At 40.1% G+C, this 21,245-nt stretch overlaps 1 protein-coding gene across 8 annotated transcripts in view; it reads left to right on the top strand.

The window, feature by feature from the left end:
• LOC105483756 (POC1 centriolar protein B) overlaps window positions 1–21,245 on the top strand; it is a 100,360-nt gene that overhangs the window by 72,443 nt on the left and 6,672 nt on the right. The window lies entirely within an intron of this gene.

Genomic DNA, 21,245 nt, shown 5'->3' on the forward strand with positions numbered 1-21,245 from the left:
GTCTTTAAATCTCTTTCATAATGATGTAATGGCTTTACCTCCCTTGGCAGGGCTTTGTTACTATTCTCTGACTGCTCTCCCCAGGTTCTCACTTCTGCCGTGTCACTAATTTTCAGTTTTTGTCTGTTTGTTGAAAAAGGATATTCTCGGCAGTAGGAACTGTGTATGCAGAAATTTCCTTTGATGGTGTTTTTGCTGTTCTGGTGTGTGCAGGTATTATTTTATTTTGGAATAGATGGGAACCTCAGTTTTTATCAAATTTGGTTAGGGTGATTTTTATAAAGTGAATTCTATTTTAAATTGGCCTTTTGTTGCTGTCATTTGGTTGGCTGGTTGGGTTTTGTTTGTTTGTTTTGTTGTTTTTTAAAATGGAAACGAGATCTTGCCATGTTGTCCAGGTTTGTCTCTAATTCCTGGGCTCAACCTCCAGCTTCAGCCTCCCAAAGTACTGAGATTACAGGCATGAACCACCATGCCCATCCTGACTTTTATTTTTAAACACAGCTATGCTTTCCTGGTAAATATCCTCAGTTAGTTGGGTTGGAAATCTTGGGGGCAAGGCTCAAAAGAAAGCCCAAGTCCATGATACAAACTGTGTGACTGTGTGCAGAATCCAGGCCATGTCTTCCAGTTTCTCTCTCTCTCACTCTTAATGTTCCTCAGGTCATGTGTTATCTATAGTTCCAGGAGATCCAGTATCTCCATGTTCACGGCTCCTCAGACTCAGTTTGCCTCTCTTGGACTGACTATATCATAGAGCTGTATATGTTACAGTATTAACACCTTGTCCCCAGAGGTGGAACTTTCAAAGGAATTTTGCTATTTACTTGGATACTTCTGCTTGAAGCTTCAGGTTCAGAAAAATGAATTTGTGCCCTACTTGGTCCATTCTCTAAGGTTGATAATACATAAAATAAATTTATTTTAAATGACATCTAGCATCAGGTAAAGTACCATGCTGAGTAAATATTATTCTTAATTCAGAACTATGCATTTTGGGGATAGCAATTTAATACAGTTTCAAGATGATAAATATTTACAATAATTCCTTATTGTAAATAGAACTGGAAATGCATCATTAAACCAAAGCAAAACAATTGTATGCTTTGAAAAATCAGTTGAAATTTGAATAATTTGACTAAGAAATGTGCTCTCTCGGATTTGTACTTTTTTAGAAAATTTTGAGTACTTTTTGTACAGTTCTGTACACAGTAAAATTACTGAAAAAATTCAAGATATGTACACTATTTTAGAAATTATTTTGTTATTTCCTTTTCTAGAAATCACTTATATATTTCAGTGTTCTATGAAACATGTAATATAATAAACATATGGCTGTCTTACATTTTGGGCACTGTGTCTCCAAGGATCACATGAGAAACTTCAACCATGTCATATTATTTTTAAGTTATCATTTTTTAAATTGAGTATATTGATAAGTTTACCAAATAGTTAGAATTGGGAAAAATAATTTTGATTTTAAGATAAACTATTGCTTACCTTAAATGTATTGAAAACTTTTGATTTAGAGAGCAGCAGTTTTCTCTAAGACATTATATTATTAATATTTAGTTAAGTGTTAAGATCTATTCATTTATCCTACAAAGTGCTATGACTATTTTTATGTATTTATTCATCAAGGAAAACGACAGTCACGGAGTTTATATCCCAAACTATGAGTATGTTTGTGAATATGTTTTGTTTATTTTTAGTTTTTGCCTTGGCACCCTTTCCAGGCAGTTCTCCTGGCAACAGTGACATTGCTTCTGCCTGTCATATGTTTTTTGCAATTGAGCTCTTCCATTATGTTTCCCTACTACAACCTATTTCATGCACATGTTTTGGCTGTTTCATCCAGCAGTTAATTTATATAATCTTTCCTATAGGTTTTTAGTCAAAATGTTTTTCTTTCTTTTATTATTATTATTACACTTTAAGTTCTAGGGTACCTGTGTACAACATACAGCTTTGTTACATATGTATACATGTGCCATGTTGGTGTGCTGCACCCATTAACTCATCATTTACATTAGGTATATCTCCTAATGCTATCCCTCCCCCTTCCCCCCATCCCACGACAGGCCCCGGTGTGTGATGTTCCCCTTCCAGAGTCCAAGTGATCTCATTGTTCAATTCCCACCTATGAGTGAGAACATGCAGTGTTTGGATTTCTGTCCTTGTGATAGCTTGCTGAGAATGATGGTTTCCAGCTTCATCCATGTCCCTACAAAGGACATGAACTCATCCTCTTTTATGGCTGCATAGTATTCCATGGTGTATATGTGCCACATTTTCTTAATCCACTCTGTCATTGATGGACATTTGGGTTGGTTCCAAGTCTTTGCTATTGTGAATAGTGCTGCAATAAACATACGTGTGCATGTGTCTTGATAGCAGCATGATTTATAATCCTTTGGGTATATACCCAGTAATGGGGTGGTTGGTCAAATGGTATTTCTAGTTCTAGATCCTTGAGGAATCACCACACTGTCTTCCACAATGGTTGAGCTAGTTTACAGTCCCACCAACAGTGTAAAAGTGTTCCTATTTCTCCACATCCTCTCCAGCACCTATTGTTTCCTAACTTTTTAACAATCGCCATTCCAACTGGTGTGAGATGGTATCTCATTGTGGTTTTGATTTACATTTCTCTGATGGCCAGTGATGATGAGCATTTTTTTTCATGTGTCTGTTGGCTGCATAAATGTCTTCTTTTGAGAAGTGCCTGTTCATATCCTTTGCCCACTTTTTGATGCGATTGTTTGATTTTTTTCTTGTAAATTTGTTTCTTTGTAGATTCTGGATATTAGCCCTTTGTCAGATGGGTAGATTGTAAACATTTTCTCCCATTCTGTAGGTTGCCTGTTCACTCTGATGGTAGTTTCTTTTGCTGTGAAGAAGCTCTTTAGTTTAATTAGATCCAACTTGTCAATTTTGGCTTTTGTTGCTATTGCTTTTGGTGTTTTAGTCATGAAGTCCTTGCCCATGCCTATGTCCTGAATGGTATTGCCTAGGCTTTCTTCTAGGGTTTTTATGGTTTTAGGTCTAACATTTAAGTCTTTAATCCATCTTGGAATAATTTTTATATAAGATGTAAAGAAGAGATCCAGTTTCAGCTTTCTATGTATGACTAGCCAGTTTTCCCAGCACCATGTATTAAATAGGGAGTCCTTTCCCCATTTCTTGTTTTTGTCAGATTTGTCAAAGATCAGATAGTTGTAGATGTGTTATTATTTTTGAGGGCTCTGTTCTGTTCCATTGGTCTATATCTCCGTTTTGGTACCAGGACCATGCTGTTTTGGTTACTGTAGCCTTGTAGTATAGTTTGAAGTCAGGTAGCATGATGCCTCCAGCTTTGTTATTTTGGCTTAGGATTGTCTTGGCAACATGGGTTCTTTTTTGGTTCCATATGAACTTTAAGGTAGTTTTTTCCAATTCTGGGAAGAAAGCCATTGGTAGCTTGATGGGGATGGCACTGAATCTATAAATTACCTTGGGCAGTATGGCCATTTTCACGATATTGATTCTTCCTATCCATGAGCATGAAATGTTCTTCCATTTGTATGTGTCCTCTTTTATTTCGTTGAGCAGTGGTTTGTACTTCTTGAAGAAGTCCTTCACATCCCTTGTAAGTTGTATTCCTAAGTATTTTATTCTCTTTGAAGCAATCGTGAATGGGAATTCACCCATAATTTGGCTCTCTGTTTGTCTGTTATTGGTGTATAGGAATGCTTGTGATTTTTGCACATTGATTTTGTATCCTGAGACTTTGCTAAAGTTGCTTCTCAGCTTAAGGAGATTTGGGGCTGAGACGATGGAGTTTTCTAAATATACAATCATGTCATCTGCAAACAGGGACAATTTGACTTCCTCTTTTCCTAATTGAATACCTTTTATTTCTTTCTCCTGCCTGATTGCCCTGGCCAGAACTTCCAACACTATGTTGAATAGGAGTGGTGAGAGAGGGCATCCCTGTCTTGTGCCAGTTTTCAAAGGCAATGCTTCCAGTTTTTGCCCATTCAGTATGATACTGGCTATGTGTTGGTCATAAATAGCTCTTATTATTTTGAGATATGTCCCATCAATACCTAGTTTATTGAGAGTTTTTAGCCTGAAGGGCTGTTGAATGTTGTCAAAGGCCTTTTCTTCATCTATTGAGATAATCATGTGGTTTTTGTCTTTGGTTCTGTTTATATGCTGAATTACGTTTATTGATTTGCGTATGTTGAACCAGCCTTGCATCCCAGGGATGAAGCCCACTTGATCATGGTGGATAAGCTTTTTGATGTGCTGCTCGATTCAGTTTGCCAGTATTTTATTGAGGTTCTTGCATCGATGCTCCTCAGGGAGATTGGTCTAAAATTCTTCTTTTTTTGTTGTATCTCTGCCAGGCTTTGGTATCAGGATGATGCTGGCCTTATAAAATGAGTTAGGGAGGATTCCCTCATTTTCTATTCACTGGAATAGTTTCAGAAGAAATGGTACCAGCTCCTCTTTGTACCTCAGGTGGAATTCGGCTGTGAATCCATCTGGTCCTGGACTTTTTTGATTGGTAGGCTCTTAATTATTGCCTCAATTTCAGAGCCTGTTATTGGTCTCTTCAGGGATTCAACTTCTTCCTGGTTTAGTCTTGGAAGGGTGTATGTGTCAAGGAATTTATCCATTTCTACTAGATTTTCTAGTTTATTTGCATAGAGGTGTTTATATTATTCTCTGATGGTAGTTTGTATTTCTGTGGTATCAGTGGTGATATCCCCTTTATTATTTTTTATTGTGTCTATTTGATTCTTCTCTCTTTTCTTCTTTATTAGTCTTGCTAGCAGTCTATCAATTTTGTTGATCTTTTCAAAAAACCAACTCCTGGATTCATTGATTTTTTGAAGGGTTTTTTGTGTCTCTATCTCCTTCAGTTCTGCTCTGATCTTAGTTATTTCTGCCTTCTGCTCGCTTTTGAATGTGTTTGCTCTTGCTTCTCTAGTTCTTTTAATTGTGATGTTAGGGTGTCAATTTTATATCTTTCCTGCTTTCTCTTGTGAGCATTTAGTGCTATAAATTTCCCTTACACACTGCTTTAAATGTGTCCCAGAGATTCTGGTATGTTGTGTCTTTGTTCTAATTGGTTTCAGAGAGCATCTTTATTTCTGCCTTCATTTTGTTATGGACCCAGTAGTCATTCAGGAGCAGGTTGTTCAGTTTCCATGTAGTTGAGCGGTTTTGAGTGAGTTTCTTAGTCCTGAGTTCTAGTTTGATTGCACTGTGATCTGAGAGATAGTTTGTGGTAATTTCTGTTCTTTTACATTTGCTTTACTTCCAACTACATGGTCAATTTGGGAACAAGTGCAATGTGGTGCTGAGAATAATGTATATTCTGTTGATTTGGAGTGGAGAGTTCTGTAGATGTCTATTAGGTCTGCTTGGTGCAGAGCTGAGTTCAATTCCTGGATATCCTATTTAACTTTCTGTCTCATTGATCTGTCTGATGTTGACAGTGGGGTGTTAAAATCTCACATTATTATTGTGTGGGAGTCTAAGTCTCTTTGTAGGTTTCTAAGGACTTGCTTTATGTATATGGGTGCTGCTGTATTGGGTGCATATGTATTTAGGATAGTTAGCTCTTCTTGTTGAATTGATCCCTTTACCACTATGTAATGGCCTTCTTTGTCTCTTTTGATCTTTGTTGGTTTAAAGTCTGTTTTATCAGAGACTAGGATTGCAATCCCTGCTTTTGTTTTGTTTTGTTTTCCATTTGCTTGGTAGATCTTCCTCCATCCCTTTATTTTGAGCCTATGTGTGTCTCTGCATGTGAGATGGGTCTCCTGAATACAGCACGCTGATGGGTCTTGACTCTTTATCCAATTTGCCAGTCTGTGTCTTTTAATTGGAGCATTTAGCCCATTTACATTTAAGGTTAATATTGTTATGTGTGAATTTCATCCTGTCATTATGATGTTAGCTGGTTATTTTGCTCGTTAGTTGCTGCAGTTTCTTCCTAGCATCAATGGTCTTTACAATTTAGCATGTTTTTGCAGTGGCTGGTACTGGTTATTCCTTTCCATGTTTAGTGCTTCCTTCAGGAGCTCCTGTAAGGCAGGCCTCGTGGTGACAAAATCTCCCAGCATTTGCTTGTCTCTAAAGGATTTTATTTCTCCTTCACTTATGAAACTTAGTTTGGCTGGATATGAAATTCTGGGTTGAAAACTCTTTTCTTTAAGAATGTTGAATATTGGCCCCCACTTTCTTCTGGCTTGTAGAGTTTCTGCGAAGAAATCTGCTGTTAGTCTGATGGGCTTCCCTTTGTGGGTAACCCAACCTTTCTCTCTGGCTGCTCTTAACATTTTTTCCTTCATTTCAACTTTGGTGAATCTGACAATTATGTGTCTTGGAGTTGGTCTTCTCAAGGAGTATCTTTGTGGCATTCTCTGTATTTCCTGAATTCGAATGTTGGCCTGCCTTGCTAGGTTGGGGAAGTTCTCCTGGATAATATCCTGGAGAGTGTTTTCCAACTTGGTTCCATTCTCCCCATCACTTTCAGGTACACCAATCAGACGTAGATTTCGTCTTTTCACATAGTCCTATATTTCTTGGAGGCTTTGTTCGTTTATTTTTGCTCTTTTTTCTCTAAACTTCTCTTCTCGCTTCATTTCATTCATTTGATCATCAATCACTGATACCCTTTTTTCCACTTGATCGAATCGGCTACTGAAGCTTGTGCATGCATCACGTAGTTCTCGTCCATGGTTTTCAGCTCCATCAGGTCATTTAAGGTCTTCCCTATGCTATTTATTCTAGTTAGCCATTCGTCTAATCTTTTTTCAAGGTTTTTCGCTTCTTTACGATGGGTTTGAATGCCCTCCTTTAGCTCAGAGAAGTTTGTTATTACCGATCGTCTGAAGCCTTCTTCTCTCAATTCATCAAAGTCATTCTCTTTCCAGCTTTGTTCCGTTGCTGGCGAGGAGCTGCATTCCTTTGGAGGAGAAGAGGCGCTCTGATTTTTAGAATTTTCAGCTTTTCTGCTCTGGTTTCTCCCCATCTTTGTGGTTTTATCTACCTTTGGTCTTTGATGATGGTGACGTATAGATGGGGTTTTGGTGTGGATGTCCTTTCTGTTTGTTATTTTTCCTTCTTACAGTCAGGACACTCAGCTGCAGGTCTGTTGGAGTTTGCTGGAGGTCCACTCCAAACCCTGTTTGTCTGGGTATCACCAGCGGAGGCTGCAGAACAGCAAATACTGTAGAATGGCAAATGTTGCTCCCTGATCCTTCCTCTGGAAGCTTCGTCTCAGAGGGGCATCCAGCCATATGAGGTGTCAGACAGCCACCAATTGGGAGGTGCCTCCCAGTTAGGCTACTTGGGGGTCAGGGACCCACTTGAGGGGGCAGTCTGTCCATTCTCAGATCTCAAACTCTGTGCTGGGACAACCACTACTCTCTTCAAAGCTGTCAGACAGGGACATTTAAGTCTGCAGAAGTTTCTGCTGCCTTTTGTTCAGCTATGTCCTGCCCCCAGAGGTGGAGTCTACAGAGGCAGGCAGGCCTCCTTGAGCTGTGGTGGGGTCCACGCAGTTCGAGCTTCCCAGCCGCTTTGTTTACCTACTCAAGCCTCAGCAATGGCAGACGCCCCTCCCCCAGCCTCGCTGCTGCCTTGCAGTTTGATCTCAGACTGCTGTGCTAGCAATGAGCAAGGCTTCGTGGGCGTGGGACCCTCCAAGCCAGGCGCAGGATATAATCTCCTGGTGTGCCATTTGCTAAGACCATTGGAAAAGCACAATATTAGGGTGGGAGTATCCCAATTTTCCAGGTACCATCTATCACAGCTTCCCTTGGCTAGGAAAGGGAATTCCCCGACCCCTTGTGCTTCCTGGGTGAGGTGATGCCCCGCCCTGCTTTGGCTCATGCTCCATTGTCTCACAGGCCCTAGTGAGATGAACCTGGTACCTCAGTTGGGAATGCAGGAATCACCCGTCTTCTGTGTTGCTCATGCTGGGTGCTCTAGACTGGAGCTGTTCCTATTTGACCATCTTGGAACCTACTCTCCTCTAATTTTGTATTTTTAGTAGAGATGGGGTTTCTTCATATTGATCAGGCTGAAAATGTTTTTCCTAAGCATAAGGAGAAATGAATTTTAAGAGAATTTAAGCTGTTTTTTCTGAATGGGAAAAAAATGAGAATATACTAAAAATTTGTCTCTTTTCTTCCTGCCTTCATCCTTCCCCAAGCCATTCCTCACACCAAGGTGGGATATTGGGAGCTGACCATAGTAACTAGGATTCCCCTGTTTTCCTCAGCCTTTTATGTACCTGGCACAAGAGAATCTGCTGTAGTGGTAGATATGTGGAGACTGGGGTCAAATAGCTTGTTAGAGTGGAAAGCCCAGTACATGTGGAATCAATTACTCTTCTGTCCATATCTCTGCAGACCCCAAATGAGTGGCAGAAACAGAAAATTTTTTGGTGTACTAACCAAAGATGAGCTGGATTTCCGTGGGAGCTGAATTTAGGGTAGTGCATCTTGTGGTGTTAGCATCATGAAAGGAAATGACTCAGCTTAAGTCAGGTTCAATGGACATTGTTCATTCATTTCACAAAAATGAACATGTCAGACACTAGGTAGGAGCTGGGGATGGGGAATGCGTGTGGGTTTTAACGGTAAGCAAAAACTGTGAACTTATGAATGTTAGTACAGTGAAAGTATGAATTGAAGGCAGTAATGCGTGGGATCAGAGAGAGTTTTCCTGGAAAAGGTATTTGAGCTGAGATATAAAACCTTGCTACTCAAGGCCGGGCATGGTGGCTTACGCCTGTAATCCCAGCACTTTGCGAGGCTGAGGCAGGTAGATCACCTGAGGTCAGGAGTTTAAGACCAGCCTGGCCAAATGGCAAAACCCCATCCCTACTAAAAATACAAAAAATTAGCCAGGCATGGTTGCGCACGCATGTCATCCCAGCTACTCAGGAGACTGAGGCAGGAGAATCACTTGAACCCAGGAGGCAGAGTTGCGGTGAGCCAAGATCATGCCACTTCACTCCAGCCTGGGCAATAGAGTGAGACTCTGTCTCAAAAAATAAATAAATAAAACAAAATAAAATAAAACTTTGCTACTCAAAATAAGATTCATGGACAGTTTGCTTGAGCATCACCTAAGAGTTTAGTAGAAGTTCAGATTCGCAGGTCCCACCCCAGACCTACCAGATCAGACCCTGCATTTTAGTAAGATCCCTAGGTGATTTGTGTGTGCATTAAAGTTTGAGAAGTGCTGATCTAAAGCCTCAACAGGATTTGAAGTGAAAGGGTTGGGAGAAGTGGAATGTTCTAGGCAGAGGACAGAATATATACAAAGGCTGTGTCTGTGGGGGAGCTTGTGTTACTTTAGGACCTGTAAAAAGGCTGGGGCCCAGAGATGGAGTGGGGCACAGTGTTATGTGAGCCAAGCTTAGAGAGGGTCATAGGAATCAGGCATGCAGGCCTTTTCATGATTTTGCCCTTTGTAGCTTGAAAACAAGCTTCCTGCCAGCTGAATAGACACATGGAAACCAGTTAAAAGAAAAAGCCAATAGTCCAGACAAAAACTGAAGGTAGCTGGGATTAGGATCATCTTAGTGGAAATCAAGAGAATGGAATTCATTTGAGAGATATGTAAGCAGGGGTAAGAAGGGGGTTAGCAAAGATAATCCCTGGGTTTTTAGCTTGTACAATTATATACCATTCACTGAAGTAGGGGATTTCCTAAGGGGACCAAATTTGCGATTTCAAATTCCAATTTGGACATACTGAGTTTGATGTTCCTTTGAAACATCCAGGAGTATCTATCAGACGTGCAGTTGTGTACACATATCTGTGCTATAGCTTAAAGGAAAGGTCTAGAGTGGAAACAAGAATGAGTGAGTATTCTGCATGTATGTGGTGATTGAAGCAGCAACTGTAGATACAGTTGCCTGAGTAGAAAGTATAGAATCAGAAGAGGGTTTGGGACTATTCCCTGAGGAATTTTAATAAAATGATCTGATGAAAGAGTCACCTGCAAAGAAGGCAGAGAAGGACTAGTAGGTAACAGGGAAGCCGAAGAGTATGGTGTCATGGCAGCCAAGGAAGGAGGATAGTTTCAAGAGGACAATAGAGTCAGCATTGTTGAAAGTCCAGAGAAAGTTTGAAAAATGTTTGATAATTTGGTGGAGATTACTGGTAACCTTTTGAAGAGCTTTTTTGATGGAGAAATATAGATGCGAACCAGTATGAAGCGAGTAAAAAAGTGAGTAGAGGGAAGGGTGAGAAAAGGAGTCAGCTATAATAGATTTTTTAAATCTCTCTTTTTTTTTTTTTTTTTTTTGAGATGATTTCTCACTCTTTCCCCCAGGCTGAAGTACAGTGGCACAATCTTGGCTCACTGCAACCTCCGCCTCCCAGGTTCGAGCAAGCAATTCTCCTGCCTCAGCCTCTGGAGTAGCTGGAACTGCAGGCCACACCAACACTCGTGGCTAATTTTTGTATTTTTAGTAGAGATGGGGTTTCACCATGTTGGCCAGACTGGTCTCAAACTCCTGACCTCAGGTGATCCACCCACTGCGGCCTCCCAAAGTGCTGGGATTATAGGCGTGAGCCACCGCACCCAGCCAATTTTTAAAATCTTATTTAGTAAATTTATTGAGTACCTGTTATATACCAAGCAATGAGAATGTACAAATGAAAGAGCAAGTGCAATAATAATGATATGGGCCTAAATTGCTATGGGAGTAATTAGTGGAGTGTTTAAATAAAGAAACTGTATGGTGGGGGCGGGGGGGGTCAAACATGTACTTGGAGAATTTGAGTGGAAGACAGAAAAGTTACAGATACAGCTTCCCGAAAGTGAGTGATACTTGAGCTGATTCTTTAAAAATTTGCCTGATAATAAGAGGAATGAGGACAGAGCTCAGAAAGTACAAAGGCAAGAAGCTCTGAGAGGGGAGTGAATTCAGGAAACTAGACATTTCAGGTTTGCCTCAGCATTGTGTGAGGTTGAGGGACAGCAAGAGATGAGACAAGAGAGAGAAGATGAGGATGGATTGTGAATGATCTCAAATGTGTGTTGAAGGTTTTTGGAGGTATTTGGATTCACCCTGACCATTGGGGGAACCAGTGAAGGACTTTTAGCCAGGAGAATGACAAAAGCAAATTTGGATTTCAGAACAGTTACTCTGGAGATGTGAAAAAGGATGGGTTAGGGGGAGGTAAAACTAGAGGCATGGAAGATTAGGAGGCAATTGCAGTAGTAATCCAGACCTGAGGTGACAACTGTCTGATCTAGTGCAGTAGCATAAGGGATGAAGAAGAGCAGACTGGCTCATGAGGTATTGAAGAGAAAGAGTCAATAAATTCTGTTTACTGACTGTACATGGGAGAAGAGGGAAGAGTCAAGAATATCTCGCCAATTTTTGGCTGCTGGCTAGATAATGGCACTGTTTATTAGGACAGGAAGAGACAGGGCTTGGGTGTAGAATATCCAGTACAGAAATCTAGATTTGAGAATCTTGACTTGATTGATTAGGACACTTCGTCCCACAGGGTGACCCCTAAACTGCTGCTCCGTAGTATGTGATAATGATAATGATGAAGAGATGATCTGCATTAATTGCACCTCATTTATCAAGAGGAATCATTAAAAGAATGCTTATTTGGTTTTTTGGTTTTTTGGTTTTTTGTTTGTTTGTTTCTTGAGTTTGAGTCTTGCTCCATCACCCAGGCTAGAATACAGTGGAGCGATCTCGGCTCACTGCAACAACCGCCTCCCAGGTTCAAGCGATTCTCCTGCCGCAGCCTCCCAAATACCTGGGACTACAGGCATGTGCCACCAAGCCCAGCTAATTTTTGTATTTTTAGTAGAAATGGGGTTTTGCAGTGTTGGCCAGGCTGGTCTCGAAATCCTGACCTGAGGTGATCCACCCATCTTGGCCTCCCAAAGTGCTGGGATTTCAAGCATGAGCCATTGTGCCCAGCAAAGAATGCTTATTTGAATCATGCTGATTATTTGGTAAATTCTGAGACTGAAATTTGAAATGGATAAAGCCCATCATGCTTAATGGCTATGAAACATAACAGGGTTTGTTTCGTATAAAGTATGTCATAATGTTAGTGACATGCTTTAGTGGTGTCATGACTTCCTCTTTAAAAATTCCTGCGGTCGTGCACGGTGTCTCACGCCTGTAATCTCAGCACTTTAGGAGGCCAAGGTGGGTGGATCACAAGGTCAAGAGATCGAGACCATCCTGGCCAACATGGTGAAATCCCGTCTCTACTAAAAATAGAAAGATTAGCTGGGTGTGGTGGTGTGCACCTGTAGTCCCAGCTACTCAGGAGGCTGAGGCAGGAGAATCACTTGAACCCGGGAGGTGGAGGTTGTGGTGAGCTGAGATCACGCCACTACACTCTAGCCTGGTGACAGAGTGAGACTCTGTCTCAAAAAAAAAAAAAAAAAAACTTGCTGCTTACTCATCTGTGTGTATGTTCATACACATACATGCATATGCGTGTTTGAGAAAAGATATATTATCATAATTCATCATTCTGTTATAAAGTAAAAGAATCTAGCTCATATTCTCTGTAACTCACGGCATCTATGAAAAGTATTTTTGAATTTTATGGTTAAATTTGAATGTTATTTTTGGTGGGCCATTTTTCCCCATGGTAATTACAGGGAAAAAATATTTCTATATAAACATAGCCATTGTTTTTATTATCTTTTGTTTCTGAGTTTCTTCCACCAGCAAAATAAGAAAGGAGGAAAACACCTACATGATTTTACACATGAAAATATATGGAGGAAATATATTTAAACTGCATCATGTTACCATAGAATCTTATTTTTTGTTATTTATAATGAAGGATTTGATACTCTACTCATAAGCAATTTAAGAATGCTGTTGTGGCTGGGCATGGTGGCTCACGCCTATAGTCCCAGCACTTTGGGAGGCCAAGGCAGGTGGATCACCTGAAGTCAGGAGAAACCCCGTCTCTACTGAAAATACAAAAATTAGCCAGGTGTGGTGGCGTGCACCTGTAATCCCAGCTACTCAGGAGGCTGAGACAAGAGAATTGCTTGAACCCAGGAGGCAGAGGTTGCAGTGAGCCAAGATGGCACCACTGTACTCCAGCCTGGACAACAAAGTGAGACTCCATCTCAGAAAAAAAAAAAAAAAAAAAGAATGCCATTCTTCCTGGAGATTTTTATGCCATAGTATTTCAATTGTATCCAGTTATATAACCTTTATCATAGGGTTAAATATTTTTGATTAATTTCATAGATCTAATTGATGTTAGATTGGCTTCCTATATTATTGTTGGGAAATCATTTTTCATCCAGTAAAACAATGGAACTAGATTTTTAAAATAGATGATAGATCTTTGTCTGCTAAGTTTAAAATATATATATAAAATACATTTTTCACTCAGCTGCCTGAAAATGAAAATCTTTTATCCCTTTTAAAACTACATCTGAAAATATCTTATTTTTTTCTTTGGGGTTTGTTGAACAGTGTGAAAGATAACTACAGATCTTTTCTCCATTCATTTAGCATGCTGTATAAAAGATTCTTGTTGAATTTGATATGGAACAGATAATGAGAATGGATCCCTTACTCTGAATGCCCTTCGAAGTGTAATGGCACAGTTCACAAAAGAAGTAATGGCTACTTGTTTTCCCTTTTGAGTTTGCAGGAAATTTTATGCAGAAAGTTGGTGTTATGTTCATTTGGAGTATTGGGAATATCATACACTTGTAGGCTTTTTAGTTTAATATTAGAAGAGAGAGCACTAATTCTCTATCACTACCTGTTACCCATTTTGTCCCCTACTCCCAGATAATTTTGGTTAGTATTTTTATCATTAATTAAGATATCTCTGGTGCAGTGCCCTTTTAGATCAGCATACAGCATTAGAAAGTAGATCCTCCTTTGAGGAATTGGTGGTTTGTGTTTTCTTAATCATATAATAAGTGAAACAGAAGGAAATTGTTGTACAGATTCCATTTGTCCTAGCTGTATACTACCCATTAATGGCTTCGAAATTAATAGGTTTCTCTAGAGATTAGAACGAAGATTAAAGACAAAGGCAGACAGTAGACTTGTAGCCTCAGCTGTCTTTTCTAAGGTGACTGAATTAATCATTTGGATATTTCAGTTGATAGCTACATGGTATATTTTTCAAGTCTTCTGATACAAATGCAATTTCCAATTAGGTCTCAAGAAGAAAAAGCAAAGTCCTCTATAAAATCTTGTCCCCAAAGCCGAAGGCTCTTTCTTTGAGAAAAAGATGTATGTTTTCTCCTGAGGCACAAACAAGTCTTAACTCAGCAAATTTAGTTTGGAGGACAAAATTTCACATGACATTTTTTGATTATATCCTAGTCATACTTTTAAGTCAATCAGACTTGATCAAATGAGTATGTTCCTACAAGGATACATAATACACTGTTCAGAAGACAGAAAATTGTCATTTTTTCCTTCAAGATCAACAGCCTATGTTTTCAAGAATGTCAGGAATTGAAAATGAATTCTGTGTTGTGGTCCTGTGACAGCCCCATCTGGGTGAGTCTACAGTTCCTTTTTCTGTTTCCCGAATAGATCCATCCACTCCTTAGTCAACATTGGCTTTTGATCTTAAGAAACGAACCAAATTTAGAGCAGCACTCTGAGTCACTTCTGACAGGCAGCCATCCTCTTTGTCAGGATTCTCAGATGAACTCTGTGACTATCTGAGTCCTTTGTGCTGATGGTAAACTTAGTGTAAAGCCTCCTACTCTTTGGCTAACACTCTTCTAGTCCTCCCATTTTGGTAATTCGTCAGCTCCAGAAAGACCTCCATCCAACAAGCCTCCTGCTTTACACTGCCTGCTCCCTGTGTCTGGGCCTCCTTTACCCAACTTACATTCTGTGGTCCATTTTTACATCCATGGTCTTGTCCCTTTCTTCCTCTGTCGTCCTCACCTAGAAAAATGCCAACCTGGGTTAAATCTGTTTCTCTGGCTCCTGCACGCCTACACCCAAGGGGCTGGATTTCACTAGACAACCATCGTGGCTGGTCTCACCATACATTTATTTACACAAAGCTCCATGGGCACTCAGCCACTGTCTATCCAGCCCATTTATCGAGTAGTTATCCCCTCACTCTCCTGGGTCTTCAGTGCTCTCTTTATGCTTGCTCTTTCTATCAGCACACATTTGTGATATATTTCTCATCTTCATAAATGAAAACCTCATTTGGCCCCTCATCCCTTTCCAGCTCCTGTCTCATTGCTCTTCTCCCATTTATAGCAAAAGTTCTTCTAAAAAAAAAAAAAGAGTTACTTAGATTCACTGTCTTTATTTCTTCACTTTGCATTCTTCTGAGTGCTATCCAATCAAGCATTCATCCCCACTCTTCCACTCATGTCAGGGTCCCAAGGACTCATCTCGGTCCACCCGTGTGTGGCACTTGATCCTGGTTATCACTCCTTCCTCCTGGAAGCTCTTTCCTCACTTGACTTCTGGGCAACTAGTCTTCAGCCTCAAGGGCCACCAGTCACCTTTCCTGCTCCTGCCTTCTAAAGTCTCTGCAGCTCTTCTCTCTTTTGGCTCCTTCCTAGTGATCACAGACCCATAGATAAAAAGATGTATATGCCAGTAACTCCCAAATGTATATTTCTAGACCCAGCCTCTCCACAGAAATCTAGAATCATATACTTCTAATTGTATTAATGACTGTTCCCCTTGAAAGTCTAATAGGCATCTCAAACATAACATGTCCAAAATGTATTTACCACTTCTCCATAAAAAATTGCATCAGCATAGCTACATCATAACATAGCACCTTGCTCAGCTTTATTTTTCTTCCTAACCCTTGTCGCCTAGCATTACATCACATATCTACGTGTGGTCCCCACTAGGATATAACCACGAAAGCAGGGCCTCTTGTTTATTTACTCCTTGAGGTAGGCAGAACAACTGTTCTTCAAAAATGTTTATCTCTTCATCCCCAGAATCTACGAAAATGTTTCCTTACATGGCAAAGGGGGTTTGCAAATGTGATTAGTTAAGCCTTTTTTTTTTTTTTTTTTTTAAGAGAGTCTCACTGTGTTGCCCAGGCTGGAAGTACAGTGGCTCGATCTCGGCTCACTGCAACCTCCGCCTCCCAGGTTCAAGTGATTCTCCTGCCTCAGCCTCCTGAGTAGCTGGGACTATAGGCACATGCCGCCATGCCTGGATAATTTCTTTTTATTTTAGTAGAGACAGGGTTTCACCATGTTGCCCAGGCTGGTCTCAAACTCTTGAGCTCAGGCAATCCGCCCACCTCGGCCTCCCAAAGTGCTAGGATACAGGCATGAGCCACCGCGCTCGGCCAAGTTAAGGCTCTTGAGATGGGGAGGTTATCCTGGATTATCTGGCCGGGCCCCATATAATCACAAGGGTCCTTATAGGGACAGAGGGATTCATGAGAATTAGAGAAGATATAACAATGGAAGCAGTTATTGGAGTGATGCAGCCATGGGCTAAGGAATGTGGACAGCCTCTAGAAGCTGGAAAGGCAAGCAATGGATTCTCTCCTAGAGCCTTCAGAAGGAATGCAGCTTACTGACATCTTGTTTTTAGCCCCGTTAAACAAGATCCAAGCCCTTGTTTTGGACTTGCGATCTCCAATACTGTAAGATGATAGATCTATGTTGTTTTAAACCACTAAGTTTGTGGTCATTTGTTACATCAGCTGTAGGAAATGAACACACTCCTGTATCTCTGGTACCTGGAATTTTACCTGGCACATAGGTGCTAAATAAAATAATTTTGCTTGAACAAATGGCATGTATTCATTATCTTAGATCCTATGTAGAGATTATTGAAGTTTCCAATCCCTACTCTAAATTTTATCATTGAAAATAAATGGTATATTCTTTCTTTGAAAAATAGTATTTGCTTTTATTTTTGTCCAGGCGAAAGGCTTTTTCTGTTGTTGTTATTCTAGTCTATTTCAGGCAGACTTTTTATACATACGTGTGTGTGTGTGTGTGTGTGTGTGTGTGTGTGTGTGTGTGTAGTGATTTAAAAATCTCAGAACATCAGGAATAAAAAGGACTTTAAAAGGCATTCAATTGAATTTCCTGATTTGATGTTTGTATATCTTTCACAATATCTCTGACAAATGACCTTCCCAAGTCTATTTTAGAACCTCAATAATGGGAAACTCGCTTTGGCTTAGATACTTTTCTGCCTTTTATCTGTTTTGTTCTCTACTTACAGAATTAAACCAAAAGTAGAAATGTTCGTCGTAAATCAAAACTAACTATTTTAACCAACTGATTGAATGTATATCTAAAGTTCAAGTCACTAATTATCTTTACATGTGAAATGCCTACTTTTGCATTCACATTTGTCAGGAAAATCCTTATGTTATTCAGCCAGAAGCTATCAAGTATGCCTTTAGGGGATAAAAATCTACCAGTGATTTGCAGTTAGATAATATATGCTTGCATTGCTCCCTCACTGTACCTCTGAGAAGGCATTTAAGATTGTAATTTTTAGCAGAAAATGGCATTAGTTTAACTTTGGGGGGTTATATTTCTCTCCAAATACTATCAAATTACTAATATTTAATTTTTTGTGATTGGCTCAGCTGATGCAGGACAGCCAATTAAATTCAGTTCAACAAATGTGGAGCTTTGTCTATGTCTCATGTGCTATGCCAAGCACCTGAGGTGATAAAAGTTGTTGACCCCACATGAGGGGTTCATAATCTAATGGGGAATATCGATATGTAAACACAAATATCATAAGGAGTGAGAAATCCTCTACTGATGGCACGAAGTCTTGTGGGAGTGAAATGGCACTAGTGATTAATTCTGACTCGCCAGCCCAGAGGGTGGGTGGTGGAAAGGGTGGTAGGAGAAGGAGAGAAAAGGAAAGGAGGAAGGGGAATAGATATAATGTATGAACTTTCACATGTAGTTGAGCACCGCAGTATCTTGAATGTTCCTTTGTTAATTACCTAAATAATAATAGTTTAGATGTGTGGACCATGGTTATGTTGTTGAATGGTTAATTTTCTAATAAAAATGTGTTCGGCAATGCCAAAATTTTCAGTTTTCATTGATGCATTAAAGTAATTCATCCTCAAAAATAAGTGACAAATGAAGATGTATGTGTTAAAAATAACCATGATATTTAAAGAACCTGTTAAGAGTCATTTGTCCCCAGGATGTGATATGTTTTATATTCAGTTCTCAGGACTTTCATAGTTCTTTGCATCAGTCAGATCTGTATCTTTTACTCCATTTCATTTGTTCAGGTGAAAAGTGAACCCTTTTGACCTATACAGATAAGGATTTCTCAGCCCTTAGATTCACTCTTTGCCCTTGATGAGGATGCATTTCCCATCTTCGAGATGGCAACCATGGGGTTATCCAAAGAAGAATGTAAGGGTAGTGATTGCCCTGCCATCCTTTTTGATAAAGTACTTCCTCAGAGTATTGTACGCTCCATGAAGGAAGAAATCATGTCCGTCTTTTCTTTACTGTAGCCCTAAGCCTACCATAGGAGGTCCTTATTTGTAGGATCAATCAATGATTGTATTACTATTGCTTCACTGTATCACACAGTGTTAGCAAAAGAAGTAAGAGGTGGGAAATGAGAGCATGATGTGATTTCTTCTTTTTATGAATTACCAAAGCATTTGTTTTTTCTGCAGTCTTACAATCATGTGTTTGCTTGTGTTTTGTCTGCTTGTTTATTTCATGCTCCTTCAGCAGTGCCAGAAATGAGCCAGGCACTGTGGGGGATTTAGGCCCTGCCCGGTCTGAATTCTCTCATCACAACAGAGAATCCTTGAGAGCGGACATCATACCATATGTACATTTATCATTGTATGATAGTATGTATAGATAGATGCTCAGTAAGTATTTATTCAAAACTGAATATTAGCACCTTTGAAATAGGAGAATATCTCAATGTGCTGAGAGAAGCAGGTACTACAGACTCACTTGCTGGACTTCTATCAGCCAAGAATCTTAAACACCATGTTTTTCCCTTTGTACCTTTTTAAAAAATGTTTATGAATGAAATGTACTGAGCCTCCCCCACCCTGTGCATCTCACTCTTCTCCTATACAAACAGGATGTAAAGACAGGGTTGGTTGGTAGAAAGGAATCTGCTAATACCTAGGTTCCAATACCTTTGAGAGACAGAGAGAGATGTCAGTTGGCTAATGTTGTAGGATGGAGAGCTGGCACCCTTTTTTCTCTCTGCCCATATGCGTTTCCCTTTTTTCTTTCATTTCCATATGTGATATGATAGTAATGTATTTTTTGCTGGTCCCAAACAAGAAAACCTATTAGAGGTCTTTTATTGCTTGGATTGTCTATGGTCTTAAATCATCTTTGCCAATTTTCCTATTGTCCTTTCTATACTAACAACCTTGACTGCAAACCTCCAGAGTTCAATAACTGATTTGTTAATTAGATTGAGGCCTTTTTCCAAGAAGGGCTGAAGCTCTTATTACAATATGATTAATAATATTTGTGGCCATGTATATACATACTTAGGTATGTTGTGATCCATATTTTTTCCAAAAAACCGTCTTGGTTATAGATAATTTGGTTTCCATCTGTGAGAGCAATAATAAAATCTGTATACAACCTGGCGCGGTGGCTTACGCCTGTAATCCCAGCACTTTGGGAGGCCAAGGGGGGCAGATCACGAGGTCAGGAGATCAAGACCATCCTGGCTAATATGGGGAAACACCGTCTCTACTAAAAATACAAAAAATTAGCTGGAGGTGGTGGCGGGCGCCTGTAGTCCCAGCTACTCAGGAGGCTGAGGCTGGAGAATGGTGTGAACCTGGGAGGCAGAGCTTGCAGTGAGCTGAGATCGCGCTACTGTACTCCAACCTGGATAACAGAGCGAGACTCAAAAAAAAAAAAAAAAAAAAGTCTGTATACAAGTGGTTAACATTTTCAAAAATATTCAAGCTTCTGCTAAGTACTCGAAATGATCCAAGGGATACAGTGATGAGAAGAGTAAACATAGTAATCTAGTGAGGGAGACAGACAATAGACAAACAGCAAATATATAAATACAAATTCTGGGCAGTTATGGAGGAAAGCATCAAGATGCCATGCTAGAGAATGAAAGGTCCAGCTTCAGCAGGGTGGTCAGGGCAGGGACTACATTTCTGAAGATGTGACAGTTAAGCTGAAATTTGGAGGTCAAGAAGGATGCAGTCATGCTAGGATGGCAGAGAAAGCCATTGCAGGCAGAGCAGAAGCAATGTTTTTTGTTTGTTTGTTTGTTTTTTAAAGCCTGTCCTTTGAGCAGGAACTATTTGTTTGGGGGTGAGGATGGTTGTGGAGCATGGACATCCATATTTTGTCCCCAGTGAGTGAGGTCTAGGATCAGGAATGCAGACTGTGATCATGAGTCCAGATTTCTTGGAGAATCCTTTGTATTTCCATACTCACCTCTACAGTGCTCCCATTTTAGTCCTTGCGATCAGCTCAGTAGCTGCAGACCCATGTAGATAAGTGCTGTATGTTGTCTTCCTAGTTCCTTTAGCTCAGAGCATAAATAGGTGGTTGGTTCATAGATGCTTCTAAGTATGACTGGGTAGCATTAAAAATCCTTTATGTTAACTTGTTCTTTCAGGATCTGTGATTGTTAGGAGCCTTTCTTCTGGACATTTTCAGTACAGTTTTAGCTTTTCTCTGTCATATGGAGTTGAGTAATTCAAAGTGATACCAATAGGATCGTTTTGAGGATGTCGTTTGTTTTTTGTTTGTTTGTTTGTTTGTTGTAAAGAGATAGAGTTTCTCACTCTGTAGCCCAGGCTGGAGTGCAGTGGTTCCATCATAGCTCACTGCAGCCTCAAATTCCTGGGGTCAAGTCATTCTCCTGCCTCAGCCTCCTGAGTAGCTAGAACTACAGGCTCACACTAGCATGCCTGTCTAAGTTTTTTATTTTTTGTAGAGATGGGGTCTCCCTATGTTCCCCAGGCTGATCTCAAACTCTTGGCCTCAAGCAGTCCTCCCATTTTGGCCTCTCAACACTTTGGGATTGTAGGCATGAGCCACTATGCCCAGCCCTTTATGATCCATTTTGAGTTAATTTTGTATATGGTGTGAGGTAGAGACCCAAATTCATTGTTTTGAATGTGGATATTGGGTTTTCCCCATGCCATTTGTTAAAAAGACAATTCTTTCTTGATTAAATTGTCTTGGCAACCTTGTCAAAAATCAACTGACTGGCCGGGCACTGTGGC

Source organism: Macaca nemestrina, chromosome 10 (genome assembly GCF_043159975.1).
Source record: "Macaca nemestrina isolate mMacNem1 chromosome 10, mMacNem.hap1, whole genome shotgun sequence".
Classification (NCBI taxonomy): Eukaryota; Metazoa; Chordata; class Mammalia; order Primates; family Cercopithecidae; genus Macaca; species Macaca nemestrina.